Source organism: Eretmochelys imbricata, chromosome 9 (assembly GCF_965152235.1).
Source record: "Eretmochelys imbricata isolate rEreImb1 chromosome 9, rEreImb1.hap1, whole genome shotgun sequence".
Taxonomy (NCBI): Eukaryota; Metazoa; Chordata; order Testudines; family Cheloniidae; genus Eretmochelys; species Eretmochelys imbricata.
This window is the reverse complement of record NC_135580.1, coordinates 11,900,327-11,915,676: the sequence shown is the minus strand read 5'-3', so window position 1 is coordinate 11,915,676 and position 15,350 is coordinate 11,900,327. Positions and strand designations below refer to the sequence as shown.

Here is a 15,350-nt window from a genome sequence, read left to right as displayed (position 1 = left end):
TCACACCTTCCATTCTGATGCCTGTTTCTTAGACGTGCTGGCTCTATCTTAATTGCTTCTCCATTCAAAAGCTAACTGTCCCTACGTGTGCTCCCTCAGATACTTTGTAACATGTTTTGGCATGCCCTCTCATATACAATGTATCCAGCATGTCCCCTTATACAACATTATGCTTATACAATGTTATACTTCCACACATGATTGCACTAGATGGCAGCAAGCAATCAGAACCACAAAAGAAGAAGAAACTTCAAAATATCAAAACAATTTCAAAGCATTTCTTTCCAAGTGCAGAAAAGATACTTGGGTTGACATTATTAGCAAAGTACACACAGTTTTTGTTAGTTAATAAATCAAAACGCAAAATACAAGTGAAATGTTATAAATTACTAAAGAGAGAGAGATGACTTTTAAGCAGTGAGGACCTTGTGATTTTACCACAAACGTTTTATAAATGAACAAGATAGCAAATGACAGGTTTCACAGTGGTAGCCATGTTAGTCTGTATCAGCAAAAAAAAATGAAGAGTACTTATGGCACCTTAGAGACGAACAAATTTATTTGGGCATAAGCTTTCGTGGGCTAAAACCCACTTCATCGGATGCATGCAGTGGAAAATACAGTAGGAAGATATGTATACACAGAGAACATAAAAAAATGGGTGTTGCCGTACCAACTGTAATGAGACCAATCAATTAAGGTGGGCTATTATCAGCAGGAGGGAAAAAAAACTTTTGTAGTAATAATCAGGATGACCCATTTCAAACAGTTGACAAGAAGGTGTGAGTAACAGTAGGGGGGAAATTAGCATACTTTTTACTTTGTGTAATGACCCATGCACTCCCAGTCTTTATTCAAGCCTAATTTAATGGTGTCCAGTTTGCAAATTAATTCCAATTCTGCAGTTTCTCATTGGAGTCTGTTTTTGAAGTTTTTTTGTTGGAGTATTGCGACTTTTAGGTCTGAAATTGAGTGACCAGGGAGGCTAAAGTGTTCTCCGACTGGTTTTGGAAATGTTATAATTCTTGATGTCTGATTTGTGTCCATTTATTCTTTTGCGTTGAGATTGTCCGGTTTGGCCAATGTACATGGCAGAGGGGCATTGTTGGCACATGATGGCATGTATCACATTGGTAGATGTGCAGGTGAATGAGCCTCTTATGGTGTGGCTGATGTGATTAAGTCCTATAATGGTGTCCCTTGAATAGATATGTGGACAGAGTTGGCAACGGGTTTTGTTGCAAGGATAGGTTTTTCTTGTGTGGTGTATGGTTGCTGGTGAGTATTTGCTTCAGGTAAGATAGCAAATGGTGATGAGGTCACCACTACTTTGAAGTGGCCAGGACTATACATCTCAGAGATAGTGAAGATTCTATCACATAGATCAGAGGCTAAAAAGACCTGTCAGATCAATCAGTTTATCATGTGGCAAATGCATACAAATGTGGCATTCACTATGACAGAGTCAGCAGGGGCGAAGCCCCTCCCAGCTATGATGTCCATCTACAGCACAGCCATGTGAGCAAATCCCATTTCCTCTGCTGACCATGGTATCATCGGGCTATGAGATCACTGGGAGCACTGATGATGCAGTGAGGCCTGACTGTATTTTTTACTTTGTGTACCGTGTTGATGCCCTCCCGCCAGGATTTAGACCGGGATTCTCAAACTGGGGATCAGGACCCCTCAGGGAGTCGCAAGGTTATTACACAGGGGGGTCGTGAGCTGTCAACCTCCACCCCAAATCTCGCTTTGCCGCCCGCATTTGTAATGGTGTTAAATATGTAAAAAAGTGTTTTTTAATTTATAAGGGGGGGGTGTCGCACTCAGAGGCTTGTTATGTGAAAGGGGTCGCTAGTAAATATGTTTGAGAGCCACTGATTTAGACAAAGAAGATGCGGGCACCAAGTCAATACAAGGGGAGTGTTTTGCATCCTCCAGGTGCGTGCCCGCCCCTTGACTGGAGACCAGCAGGAGAAGACCCGCAGCACCAGGCCCCTGCCCCTTCCGCGCATGCGCACTGAACGTTCCTGTCTCGCTCGCTCCCCCCCCCCCTTTCTAATCACTTCCGGTGAGGCCGTGCGCGCCCGGGGTCACCCCCGCTCCCTTCCTGTTATTCCCTGTGAGGGGAAGCGGCTCTCCTAGGGGCTGAGGGGCTCAGCGAGCCCGGGGAAGCGCTGGGGCCGGCGGCTCGCTGTCCGCTGCTCTGAGGGCGCACCGGGCCCCGGAGACCCGAGGACGGGCTTTGGTGGCTTGAAGGGGCGGCGGGGGTGCGGGTCCCGCTGGGCGCTGCCCGCTGCCCGTCGGGGAGGCGGAGGCTCCGGGCGGGGGAGCTTCAGGGCTGGGGGCGGGGGGCCGAGTTGTTTGTCCCCCCCCCTCGGCTCCCGGTCGTGGCCGCCGCCTCCCCCGGTGCGGGGCTGCCTCTCCCGCCCCCCTCCGAGTTGGCCCCGCCTCGGCGCTGGAACCGAACGCACCGGGGAGCCAGAGGTGAGTCACCCGGGGAGAGGGGCTGGGCGGGGGGAAAGGCACCCCGAGCCGTGCGGGAGCCGCCGCAGCTTCCCCAGGGCGAGGCAGGGCTGCTGCCCTCTCCCCCACCCCACCGCTAAACCCACAGGGTGGGATCGATCTGCCTCCTCGCTCAGGGGCTAGGAAATGTGTCCGGCTCCTGCGCTAGGAAATGAAGAAACTGAGGCTTAATTGGTCGCTAATTTTGTGTGCTCCTAATAACGCTGTTTTTTTCTTGTCACCACGCCATGCTGCTTGATTTTCTGATGACTGCTCCTGTGGTGCCGGTATTAACGCCATGGTGCCCAGAGCTTTCAGTCGGCATCGGACTCTGTTGTGCAAACACAGACCCGGTCCCTGCTCTGAAGAGTTTACAAGCTAACTTTAAAAAAAATGCCAGTGTGAAAATATTGCCTTCTGCATAATAGGCGAATAGAGAAATAAAACCTCATCACCGGCTGATGCTACACTGGGTGGTACTTCAGTCTGATGAACTCAGGTCACTGATCTTTGAAAAGTGTTTGTGTGTTGTTTCTAAGTTACTCACAAATTCAATCAACTTTCTCAGTTTAAATCTTATGCCTTTCCACAGGACCTGAACAATAAATAGCGCAACTGCTGAGTTAATAGTCCGCTTTAGATATTTCCTTAATACACTGACTAATGTGTAGTGTTTTTATGTACCTTTATGGCAATGGTTGGTGGCTAACAAGATGGTAATGGCTCTTCTCCAACAGTGAAGAAAAAAAACCAGTAAAAAAAACAGATTTTATTAAATGAAATTCAAAGTCCATAGTGTGTTGTTTGCTTTTTAAAATGTATTTATTTTTAAAACATAAAAATGCATACATCATCCACAATGATGTGCTTCTATTTCTGTTGGTAGAGTGCAACTGAATTCTCAGTCTGTTGACTAGATAAGCCTAATCAGGGCAGGAAACACCTTTCAGTTACGCATGATGTATAGCACTGGGCTCTTGGTCTGTAACAGGGCTCCTAGGTGCTACTACCATGCAAGTAATGGTGCCTCCGTTTCCTACTTGTAAAATTGGGGTAATAATACTTACCTCATTTGTAATGTGCTTTGACGTCTACTGATGAAAAGCATTATATAAGAGCTAGATATTACTGTTAATAACACTCTTGTGTCTGCTTTTAGAAACCAACCTACTTAGTTTTTCAGCATCTACTCTGTTATGAAACTTAGACCAAACCAGTCCAAATGAGCTTAAAAACGTTTTGAACTGTCTAAATGAGAATGCAGATCTCTTAAAAACAGACAACAGTAGATTAACAACCCTGGCTGTGGTTAGTTCCACATTTTTCCCACCGTTTTGATACAATATGCTCCTTTGTAAACAGATTTGGGTACAAATCTGGATTTCTTAGTGTTTAAAAGTCAAAGAGAATGAACTCATGTTCTGTTAGCTGCTTGTCAGCTTTCTTTTCTGGGTTCAACCAATAGCCTTGGGGTTCTGGATGGAGACACTGAGCAAAGAACCTTGGACAGTCCCAGAGCTCTTCAAAGGAGTCGGTGGATGCTGCCCAGAGGAACTCTGCCTGGAGACATGAAGCAACAAGGGAGCGAAAACAGGCTCCGCAGTCAGAGCACCCCTGTTGAGCTTCCTTCTCCATGTCTGGCAGATAGCAATCATGGCTGGTGCCAGGAGGAAGTCTTGCAACTTTATGGGGCCCACAGATGGGGCGTGCAAATATGAGTAGGGGGTGGAGGGAATACAGCCTGATCCTCAGCAGGAGGCCCTGGAGGAGCCAGAAAAAGGGCTGCAGCGTGATGCATTCCACTTAAATGTGTACAAGGGCCTTGCTCTTGCTGCAGAAGGAGCCATCCTGGCCAAATAATGGGAAAATTCTGTGTGTGTGTGTGTGTGTGTGTGTGTGTGTGCGCGTGTGTGTGAAAACAACCAGGAGTCCTTGTGGCACCTTAGAGACTGACAGATTTATTTGGGCATAAGCTTTCGTGGGCTAGAACCCACTTCATCAGATGCATGGAGTGGGAAAAAAAGGAGGCAGGTATAAATATACAGCACATGAAAAGATTCTATGCAAAAGAATAAATGGACTCAAGTCCGACATCAAGAGTTGTGACATTCAAAAACCAGTAGGGGAGCACTTCAATCTCTTTGGACACTCAATAACCGACTTAAAAGTGGCCATTGTTCAACAAAAAGACTTCAAAAACAGACTTCAACGAGAAACTGCAGAACCAGAATTAATTTGCAAACTTGGCACCATCAAATTAGGCCTGAATAAAGACTGGGAGTGGCTGGGTCATGACAAAAAATAATTTTCCCTCTGAAACTCACCCCTTCTTGTCAACTGTTGGAAATGGGCCACATCCACCCTAATTGAATTCGCTTCGTTAGCACTGACCCCCCCACTTGGTAGGGCAACTCCTATCTTTTCATGTGCTATATATTTATACCTGCCTACTTTTTTTCACTCCATGCATCTGATGAAGTGGGTTAAAGCCCACGAAAGCTTATGCCGAAATAAATTTGTTAGTCTCTAAGGTGCCACAAGGACTCATTGTTTTTGCTGATACAGACTAACACGGCTACCCCTCTGAAACTAGTGTGTGTGTTGTATGGTTCTAGTTTGTTCATTAGATCAAGCTAAATTTCCATTGAGACTGTCAGTGTCACTAGCCTCTGATCTGAAACTCCTTCAGTTGCTTTTGTAAACTTAGTGTGTCCTTTTAGAATCTTTGCATGTAATGTGGTGTTTTGATCAAAGTCCTCTAGCTCAGTGCAGATTTCATCAATTGGATGTAGACTTCCTCAGAGTACACAGTCTGTCTCTGGGAAGATGAGTTTATCTACATGGAGAAATTGACCAGAATAAAATCACTTTATTGTGGAATAATTAGGATGCTTCCAAACTGGAGTAATTTATTCTGAAATAAAAGTTATTTTTATTTGGGAATAGTGCCCAAATGGGGAGCTGGTGTGGCATAGCTTATTTTGCAATATGTATTGTGGTCAATGTCTCCATGTGAACAAGCCCTAATACAACCAACTGTGAAGTTGATTGTGGCTATGGAAGAATTTTTGAAATTATGCAATATGTCTTAGGACTGTTAAGTATTTTGCTTTCTCAGTAAGGTTTGGCACACTATTTAAGCACTATATGGCAAGTTCAAGATGAATGGACCTGAGATGTTCTCTAGTCTTTATTTTAATTGTCTGTGCAATTAGCAAAGATCTGCTTACCTCTGCATTCTTAGCAACTTACATTCAGCATTTCATACTTTTTCTTTTCAGATTAGAATCAGTAGCATTAAGCACAATACATTTGTCCCTTTGGATGCTTCTAGTCATTGTCAGTTCTCTTGTTTAATTCAGAATAGTGGATTAGTGTCAATGTCATTTCATTTAAATTTTCCTGTTCTTCACTTCTGTATCTAATAGTGGACCTGTGAATTTGAATCTGTCCAGAAGAGCATATCTAGGAGAAAGCTGTATCTGCTTCTTAAATTGCTTAGTTGTGCTATATTGAAGGTGATGCTAACATTTTTAAAAATCTCATCTTAAATTATGGTTGTTTCCATGGTTTAGGCCTAGATTAATCATTGCCATTTTTTGCATGTTGAAGAGAAACAAACTCTTCTTGGATGAAGATGATGCTGAAAGTTGCTGGAAGGCCTAACGTAGGAATATAAATCACTCCGGCTATGTTTTAATGTTGACAGTGGTGTCCAATGTGTCTCTTGCAGGGTCATCCAACTCATCAGCTTTTTGTTGTTCCACTTAACTGAAGAAAATCACCTTGGTGGGGTGGGGGGATTGGACTTCTTTCCTGATGTTAACTCCTCCACAAACTCAAATGTGTAGTCTTATGAAGTCTGTGCTATAATACAGTTTCTAATACTACTGTTGTAGTTGTCAGTGTTTCTGTTTCAAACACTATTTTCAAAGGTTTTATACATCTGTCAGACAACTTGCTTCATTTTTTCATTAATTAAGCTGGTACTTTGCATACAAGACTCACATTTTTCCAAAACAATTCACAGAAATAATCAGTTCAGCTTCTTCCAGTTTTCAGCCTGATACTTATAGGACCTGCGCTATAGTAATAATTTAAACATCTTACAAACATCAATAAATTTATCTTCATAACACAGCTGAAAGGAAGGGAAAATTACCACAACTTTATGGATGAAGATCCGAGGCACAAAAAGATGAAGTAACTAGCCCAGGGTCACACAAGAAGTCTGTGGGAAAGCTGGAATGAAATGTAGATTTGCTCTAATGCATACCTTAACTGTAAGGCTTTCCTTCATTCCTAACAACTAATAGGCTTTCTATCTGTGTCCTAAGTATTGACTACATAGTTCTAGGAAAAAAGGGCTGGTAAAAACTAAATTTCATAATTAATACATGCTCCTGAACTTGTTGGGGAAGAAAAACACTTCAAAGGCATAAGTTAAAGACATCAGCAGCTTTAAACAGAAATCTTCTCACTTTTGTCTTATTATTATTTAATTTGAAAGTACTGCTTAAATTGTAACTTTGAACATTTGAGAAGTAAAAAGTCAAAGTTCAGACTTATAGTACTATGAATGCATTTTGAGATTCAGGAGGTTTGTCTTCCCTTTGATACAACGATGTGCATAGCTCACAAACTTTTATTGTGGTGGAGGGTTTGGCTGTGTTCAATGGTTGGTAGAAGAGAGCTAGTATGGTGTATAAGGTCAGTTGTGTTGAACGTGTATTTTGTATAAGCAATATGAGTCCTTGACAAGAATAAAATAAATGTAGTATTGGACATAACAATGTCCATACCTGTAGAAGTCAAATCTAGTGTAGCTACAGACAATACAAATGCACCAGGCAATGTTGCAGGTTGAAGCTTTGGTAATGCCCAGAAGAGATGATAGGAATACTTTCTCTGGAGAAGGAGAAAAAAAACTGGCGGGAGATTACTTTTCTTCTCCCCTGTCCCTCAAGTTGTGAGTAAGTAAGGCCAAAAAAACCCCAGCTTCACAAAAAAGCATAAGAAGACAGTGTCATATTTTAAAAATTGGGGAAAAACAGACTAGTGCCTCTGCTTCCTCCAGTATGTTTTCTGGGATAGAAGATAGTGACGTGTGCACTCTATTCTAAAGTATGTGAAGTACTCCTGAATGTTATGAAATGTTAAATGAACTGAGAATATAGCTTTCTAACATTTTGTTTGTATTTGTTTTTAATCTCTTTATGATGCCTTACAAAGAGCCTAAAACTGCTACTGTAAATCTATTGTGTTAAATTTTGAACAGCTTCTATAAAATCAAAATTGCTAGTAAAATGGGAGTTAATAGATAAATAGGAGCAATCAAAACATACAGATTCAGGGTATTTGAGGATATAGTAAAATCCATATAAACTCTCATTTTAAAAAAAAAACCTTCTGTCATGCTGATTACAAAGAGCTTTCATTACTTGCAGTGATGCGTGGTTTCTTGTGGGCAGAGCACATGTTAATCTAGAAGATTATTGGTCTGGTCTCTTGTTTTTAACATTGACACTTTCAGAAAACTTGTTCCCCCACAGCCCCGCTGCATCTTTTTTTCTTCCCCTTCTATGTGCTTTCTCATTTTCCTAGTCCAGGAAGGAGCAAAAGCACTTGACAGGTAAACTTGCATTAAGTGTATTTGCTGGAAATGTTTATATTCAGTACCAAGATCCTAGAAGAGTGTTCAAATGATATTATTCAAAATGGGGCATGATGGGTATCTTTGTAGGTAACCTTCCCTAGGAAGCTCTTTGAAAATACCTTAATTTGGCATAACCCCATCTCTTCAAAACTTGCTCCTGTCTCATTTGCCACAGAGATGATTTAGCAGCTGGAGAGAAAGGGAACCTCTACCAAAGACATTCAGATTAAGAACAGATGGATCAAGCATTGATTATGGATTCATCCAGTTTTTTCATGTCCACCTTCCTTACGCCACCACAAAGTTGAAGCCAGCTCAGTGAAGTCAGGCAGAAATATACACACATTTTGTACTTCTTAATCTCTTTTTGAGATACAACAGGAATACACTGTGTCAAAGCAAGCACTTACACAGGAAAAACAGACACTTGTACAAAACATGTCTAAAGACAACTAATATGCAGAAGAAAACATACTCTGGCATTTTTCCTTTTCTGTGTGTGAAGGCGTTCTTTTAATGAAGGGCTATAATTATCACTGGTTACTTTGTAAAATCACAACTCTTTTATTAACACTTCTTTCAAATACAGATGGCTTGATTAATTGATTAAGACTTAGGCTGTGTTTACACTACGCACCTTTTAGTGACACAGCTGTGCTGCTACAGCCGTGCCACTAAAAGGCGCACAGTGTAGCTGCTGTTTGTCGGCAGGAGAGAGCTCTCCTGCCGACAACTTCCACCCCTAACGAGCAGTGGTAGCTTTGTCAGCAGGAGAGCTCTCCTGCTGACAAAGTGCTGTTCACACTGGCACTTTTCGTCAGCAAAACTTTTGTAGTTCAGGGTGATTTTTTTTTCCAGACCTCTGAACTACAAAACTTTTGTCGTTCAGGTTCCAGTTTAGACAAAGCCTTACTGTAAAACGCCCTGGAACGTTGAGCCAATTGGTCGTAATATTTAGCCAGTAGAATGACTCCTTTTGCAGGGAGAAGAACGATTTCTTTTACAGAGTAATGTCCAATGGATGTTTCCATTGTCACTCTCCAGAATGGAGAAATATTGAGTGTTTTATGTGTTCTAACGTTTACACCTCTTAAAACTTGACTTTTTTTCATAATTGTTCCTAATAGTGTCCCTTATATTATAGTGTTAGTTTGGACAAGACAAGCCAGTCTGCTTTATCTCTTAGTGCTCAAATAATGTACTTGCAACAGTTGCAGCATTAAGATGCTTTAGAAGTCTTCATGAATTTAATGCTCAAAATTAGCCCGTAATAGCTCTGGGCTGCTCCCTCCACACAGGAGACATTGAGAGGAAACACTTATCTAATTTAGACTTCCTTTCAGAGAGAATTGTCTTTCTCCATGCAGAGGCTTTTCAAAATCAGCTTTACTACAAATGTCAAGGTATTGATAAAGATTGGTGCTAAAATTAGTTTATACTTTTCTCCCTAGAATGGATGGAAAGCCTGAACTATGTCAGCTCAATCTATTTAGCTAGTTTTCCTAACTTCCATTTTTCCTGAGACTAGTAGTCCTGTAGTGCAGGGTATCATAAATTAGAATTATGGATCCATAAAACACAGATACCTGCACAGTGTAAGAACTTGTTCTTTATAATAAATGGGAAGTTCTGTGCCAGTGTTTATAACCATGGTGAATGCCTTAATTGATTGATCATGTGTGCCTTGGTCCAAGCAGCTGAGGATCTTCTTTGCCAACTGCTGAAAGAGGGAATCAAGTTCAGACTGAATTCACTTTTGCTCCTGGTGTGCAATCAGTAGACTGTGCACAACATCAAGAAGCATCTAGCAGTGTTGAGAGAAGATGGAAGCAATGAAGGTTTGGCATGATAGTCTGAGGGTAACTGTGATCATGGGTGGAAAGGCCTGTCATGTCTATGATGAATTTAATCTAATGTTGGCATGTCAAAACACTGAAGTTTCTGATGCTTTTTGAAAGCAATTCACCTTCACCTTGCTACAAGAATGAGGCCAGCTACTCCAAAGATGAAAATGAACAAAAGACTGAGGACATGAAGCTTCAGGCACAAGGAGAGCAACAATAAGTAGTGGATAAATGTTGATTATCAAACAGATGATTGGAGATGAGGAGCCTTCTTTGTAAGGTATTAAACAGCACTGTTTGTTCTTCTGAAAATTATTACATAGGCTTTTATGGTGAGGTAAATCAGCATTTAACTTAAAGCCTATACAGTTGTTAGTGTATTTGTGATTTTTGGTTGTCATTAAATAATGTTAAGTTTGCAAAGCACTAACCCCACTCTTGACCACAAACTTTTTTATAACCGATTTCTGTTTGTGCCACTGTTGCTGAATGTGGAAATTCCCTGATGCTGAAATAGTCAGGGGAGGATGAAAATATGATTTTAAAATCTGCTTTGCCTGATCATTAAATTGTTATAATGCAAAACACACAACCCTATATCTGATCTACAAACTGTTTCTATAAGCAAATTGTCAGTTCGGTTGGGAACCTCAAAGCCAGGTGCCACAACTGTAGTCCTCATGAAAGCGTGAATGGTTGCTAGCAGGGTTGGAAGTTTCTCTCTGAATCTGTCAAGCTTTTAAATGAGATACTAAAAAAAAATACTTAAACTGAGTAATAGGTTTCACTGACATCTATGCATGGCCCAGGCACTAATAAAACTAATCAGTGTATTGAGGAAGTTCCCATTAATAGGGTAGTCAAAAACAAATTCTTAAAATGGTTGATCTCTCTTGTATTTCATCTTTTTGCAGTCACTTGCTGTCACCTTAATAAAATCTCTTCCAGTTTTGCCACCAAATAGGAAATGCTCTTCCATTCTATTTGTACCAAGAGAACATACCAACCTTTTCCACTGAATGAGAGTATCAATCAAATAATCACAGCTATTGGATAGGCCTTCGGCTTCCTCATAAATTAATTCTGGAGCTCAGAGGGGGCATATGTTCAAGTGAAATATCTGCTAGAGCTCTGATGCCACTTGTAATGGCATAGTTACAAAGATTAGTGTGTAATGTTTGAGTACATATTGGTATAAAAGTAATATTTAGAATTGAGGTGTTACGCATATTTGTACTGGTCAAAGAACCCAGTGATACATGTTTGCAAATGCCTAAAACTAAGCTCCTAGGGGAATTTGTTTTTAAGAGAATAGATTTGGCTTTCTTAAAATAGTTCCACTTCAGTGTTTCAAAAAACAAAACAACAACTCTAAATGAAAAGTCATAGCTTGCATAGAAGTTTAGTTTGTCTTGTGATGCAGCTTCTTCTTAGCCTATGTGCAATGTGCCTCAGGTGTCACGTGACCAGGATTCATCACTGAATTTGGTCCGCTGGCTGGATCATTAGTTCCCCAGGCCAGATATTGATGGGGGAGTGCAACTTGAATGCTGATCTATGCCTCTCTGTGATGCAGCTGCTCAGTCCTAATGTAGTAAAATTATTCTAACAACATTTTTGTTTTTCTCTTAAACATGGATTGAAATGGTGGATAAAGTACTGGTGTAGCTATCCTCTCTCATCAAGCCTTTGTCCAGGTAAATCTAGAGGTCGACCTTGGAGCACGTTGACCTACAAAGACAGACAGCATAACTTCCAGCAGGAGACAAGGAAGGATGAAAATGAGAACTAGTGGAAAATGAGATTCTCGTTTTCCTCATGAATGAGCTATGCAAACTATTCCTAACTCTGGAGTGTTTCTCTGCTGCTATCTAAAGAAGCTACTGTTAGATAGGAATGCCTTACCAGCAGATACCTGCTTGAATGTATTGACAAATGATTTGGTACAACTGATTCAGCTCATCTTTCACCACATGTACTTTGCATGCCCTTCTTATACTCTTATCTCATGTATTACTAAAGTACAACTGAAAGTTGTTAGTGTGGATCTCCTCCATTACACAATCTTAATCTTTCCTCCCTTCCTTGCTGTTCTAGTATGTGCATGTGGGGTTTTTTTAAACAGCTCTCGGTGAGACTTGGTCACAGTGGGAATCTTCCATAAGCAGTATTCCAACTCACTTAAGTCCACAGAACTAGTAGAATTAGATTATCATAGTTTTCTTAGGCACTCTGTGTGTTAAATTTCACCCAGTTGGGAATTGTCAGTGGTTTCTTATATTACCTTTAGTCTTCTATCTGTTTTTTTTTAAAGATTTTTGTAACAAACTGCTGGCAAAGGATGTCCTACATTGAAGCTTCCTTCTGATTGGAGACTTGTAAAAGTCCCTTAATAGCAATGGTTTCCTACTGAAAGGCATTCTTGGTGATTAATTTTTTGTAGTGCCCATATTTTCTGTGAAAAGACAAATTTATGGGGGCAGCATCTTTAATAATAGAGCCCTAGTTATTCTTCTGTGGAACATGATACTAGATTATGTAGCACTGCCTAAGAATTTTATCCATTATGATTGTGAATCATGCCTTCCAGACATGGAAGCTTACATTCACCTAAACCAGTGTAAAGTTGGTGTGTAGCTCTAAATGACAATCACCCTTTCCCTGGCTCCCAATTTCTTTTCACTAGGAAGCCTACTGCCACTTGAAATTTGAATGCTACCTGTACTAATCTGAACTTTTGTTGGATACAGTGGAGCATTATGATTTTAAGCTCCTATCCCATATTAAGTTTCCCCTCTTTAAGGTGTGGAAAGAAGATGTACCTGTCCTGCTTACATGCTAAAAGCCCCTAATCCTAAGGCAGAAAACACTACGACCCTTCTTTAGCTAGCTGCCCAGATGTGTAGCTTTTGCTGAAAACTCCTACACTGATAGTTACATGTTATCATAAGAATGGCCACACGGGGTCAGACCAAAGGTCCATTTTGCCTAGTATCCTGTCTTCTGACAGAGACAAATGCCGGTGCCCTAGAGGGAATGAAAAGAATAGGTAATCATTAAGGCTGTGAGTCTGTCACAGAGGTCATGGAAGGCGTGGATTCCATGATTTTTCTGGAACCTCCGCGACTTCTGCAGCTTGCAGGTGTGACTGACCCCAGGGCTGCCGGAGCAGCTCGGGCAGCCCTAAGATCAACAGCATCACTGTGCCCCACCCCACACCAGCAGTCCCAGGCTGCCTTCCACCCCATGAGCAGCGGCAGTCCAGGGCTGTCCCCCCACCCCACCCCCCAGAGCACAACTGCAGTCACAACTGCATTTTGACAGGTGTGGGCAGCATTAAACTGAACAACATATAAAATACTTTTCAGTGACTTATTAGTTAGGTTTTTAAAAAAACAACAACAAAACTTATGATACTGAAGAACGCTAAGGCAGTCTGTGACAGAGGAATGGAATTTAAGTCCTACTTGCTACAGACTTCAGAGGCCTTCATATTAATCAGCTCTCTTGTGCAAGTGCCATCTCCAATTTTCCCTTTCAATGGCACATTCTACCATCTTCTGACTCGTTTTGAGGTAATAGCTAAAGCACAGCTTGTTTCTCAGTGCTTGTGTGTGAAGGAAAAGTAGTTCTATTATGCAGGGCCCCTGCTGATCATCTGCTTTGACAGAGCAGAAGTACAATTCAATTATTTTGGCATATGGGGATGACTCTGACGTTCTGGCCTTTGTATGCAAATCTGACTACTGTCATGACTTCTGCCCAGCCAACAGCCTTTGACACCAGGAAACTGGCTTTGGGTGATCAATACTGTCTGTATTGCAGAATAGCAGCATCACAAGGTGGACATGTTAGGTCTGTAGCTTGACCACAGTTGTTAAATCCCCATTCGTGCTTCTTCCATTATCTCTGGGACCCTAATACCAATGACCTCTTCTAATCAGATTTTTTTAAGTGCCAGCTGTTGATTTAACCACACCAACCACATGTTCCAATGAGTAATGCTCTGTTTTTAGCCAGTGTCCACAAAGCAGTAGCGCTTGTCCATAGTGATTGCAGTTCACATACGCGTAGGCAATTACTGTAATAATGGGCCAAGCTCTTCACAAAGAAAAGTAGTCTTGTTCATTTACTATCCCATTTCACAAATGTAAAGTAAAATTGGTTCAAAACTCTGAACTTCATCTGGTCATAGGTCTTGTTTGTATATAGGGGAGTCTCAACATTTAGATCCTGCTGGTTAAATAGGTAGCTGTATGTGCCATCTATGATAGATAACCTCTGCTGCTTCACTCTCGAGCACTCTTCTTTCAAAGTATTGGTATAAATTAGGGTACATGGCTCATCTATAGAAGCATCGACATTGAAAGTAGCATATAGTGTGATTGATGTCCAAACTGCTAAACATCTGTTAGCATGCTATTGGCTATGTTGAAAGCTTCTAAAAATGAGTGCTTCAGCATCTATTACTGAGGCACTACGATGCCCAGGAATGCACATGCGCAAACAAGGTTGTGTGGAGTTGCATGGGATCATACCTCCAGTCTTATGCCAGTAAATAACATTTGTGGACCCACTGAACTCTATTAGGGGTAGCCAGCTAGTCCTCAACTTTTACGAATGGTGTTTGATGCTTCCGGAAAGCAGTGTTGGAGGGGTGTGTGGAAGGTTATTAGCTATAATTGGACTAAAGGGCAGAATATTAACTGCACCTTCCAGTACTGTTCTGTCAAGGTTCTTGTTTTTATACATGGTTGTAAATAAATGTCCCTCTCCACCCCCAAATATTTTAAACAATTTGCATATGTCAATTTAGAAGACAACATCCCCTTATAATGGATCCAGAACCTTGGGGAGCACTCTTCCTATGGGGAAAATACGTTTATCCTGTTTAATGTTTGTCTCAAACTTAATTTTATGAAGTGTAGGGCAGGGAGGTAGATAAAGTCCAATTCAAGAAGTCTCAAATATTGGTTAGCTTTTTAGGTTTGGTTATGTAGTGAGAGGGAAGATTTCTCAGGATTTATCATCCATGCAGAGTTAATATAGGCTCTTATGCAGGTGTTGCGCCTTAACCCTCTCTGAGGCTTTGTCTACACTGGCAACTGAATGACAAGTTCAGAGGTATTAAACACACACACACACACACACACACACACACGAAAGACAAAAGTTTTGTCAAGGAAAAGCACCAGTGTGAACAGCACGTTGTCGGCAGGAGAGCTCTCCTACCGCCGCTCATTGGGGGTGGAAGTTCTTTGTCGGCGGGAGAGCTCTCTCCTGCTGACAAACAGCAGCTATTGCACACCTTTTAGCGGCACACATACAACTCTCTCATCTGAGTT

At 41.4% G+C, this 15,350-nt stretch overlaps 1 protein-coding gene across 5 annotated transcripts in view; it reads left to right on the top strand.

Annotated features, from left to right (window-relative positions):
* The first annotated feature begins 2,094 nt into the window (after positions 1 to 2,094).
* Positions 2,095 to 15,350, top strand: part of PIK3CA (phosphatidylinositol-4,5-bisphosphate 3-kinase catalytic subunit alpha) — a 78,866-nt gene continuing 65,610 nt past the window's right edge. For 2 of the 5 annotated variants that reach the window (XM_077827044.1, XM_077827039.1), the window contains exons 1-2: positions 2,095 to 2,487; positions 9,859 to 10,285. The gene's annotated coding sequence lies outside the window, so the exon portion shown is untranslated. Of the gene's footprint in view, positions 2,488 to 9,096; positions 10,286 to 15,350 lie in introns of those variants that run through there. The other 3 variants (XM_077827041.1, XM_077827042.1, XM_077827040.1) reach the window with 3 other exon arrangements.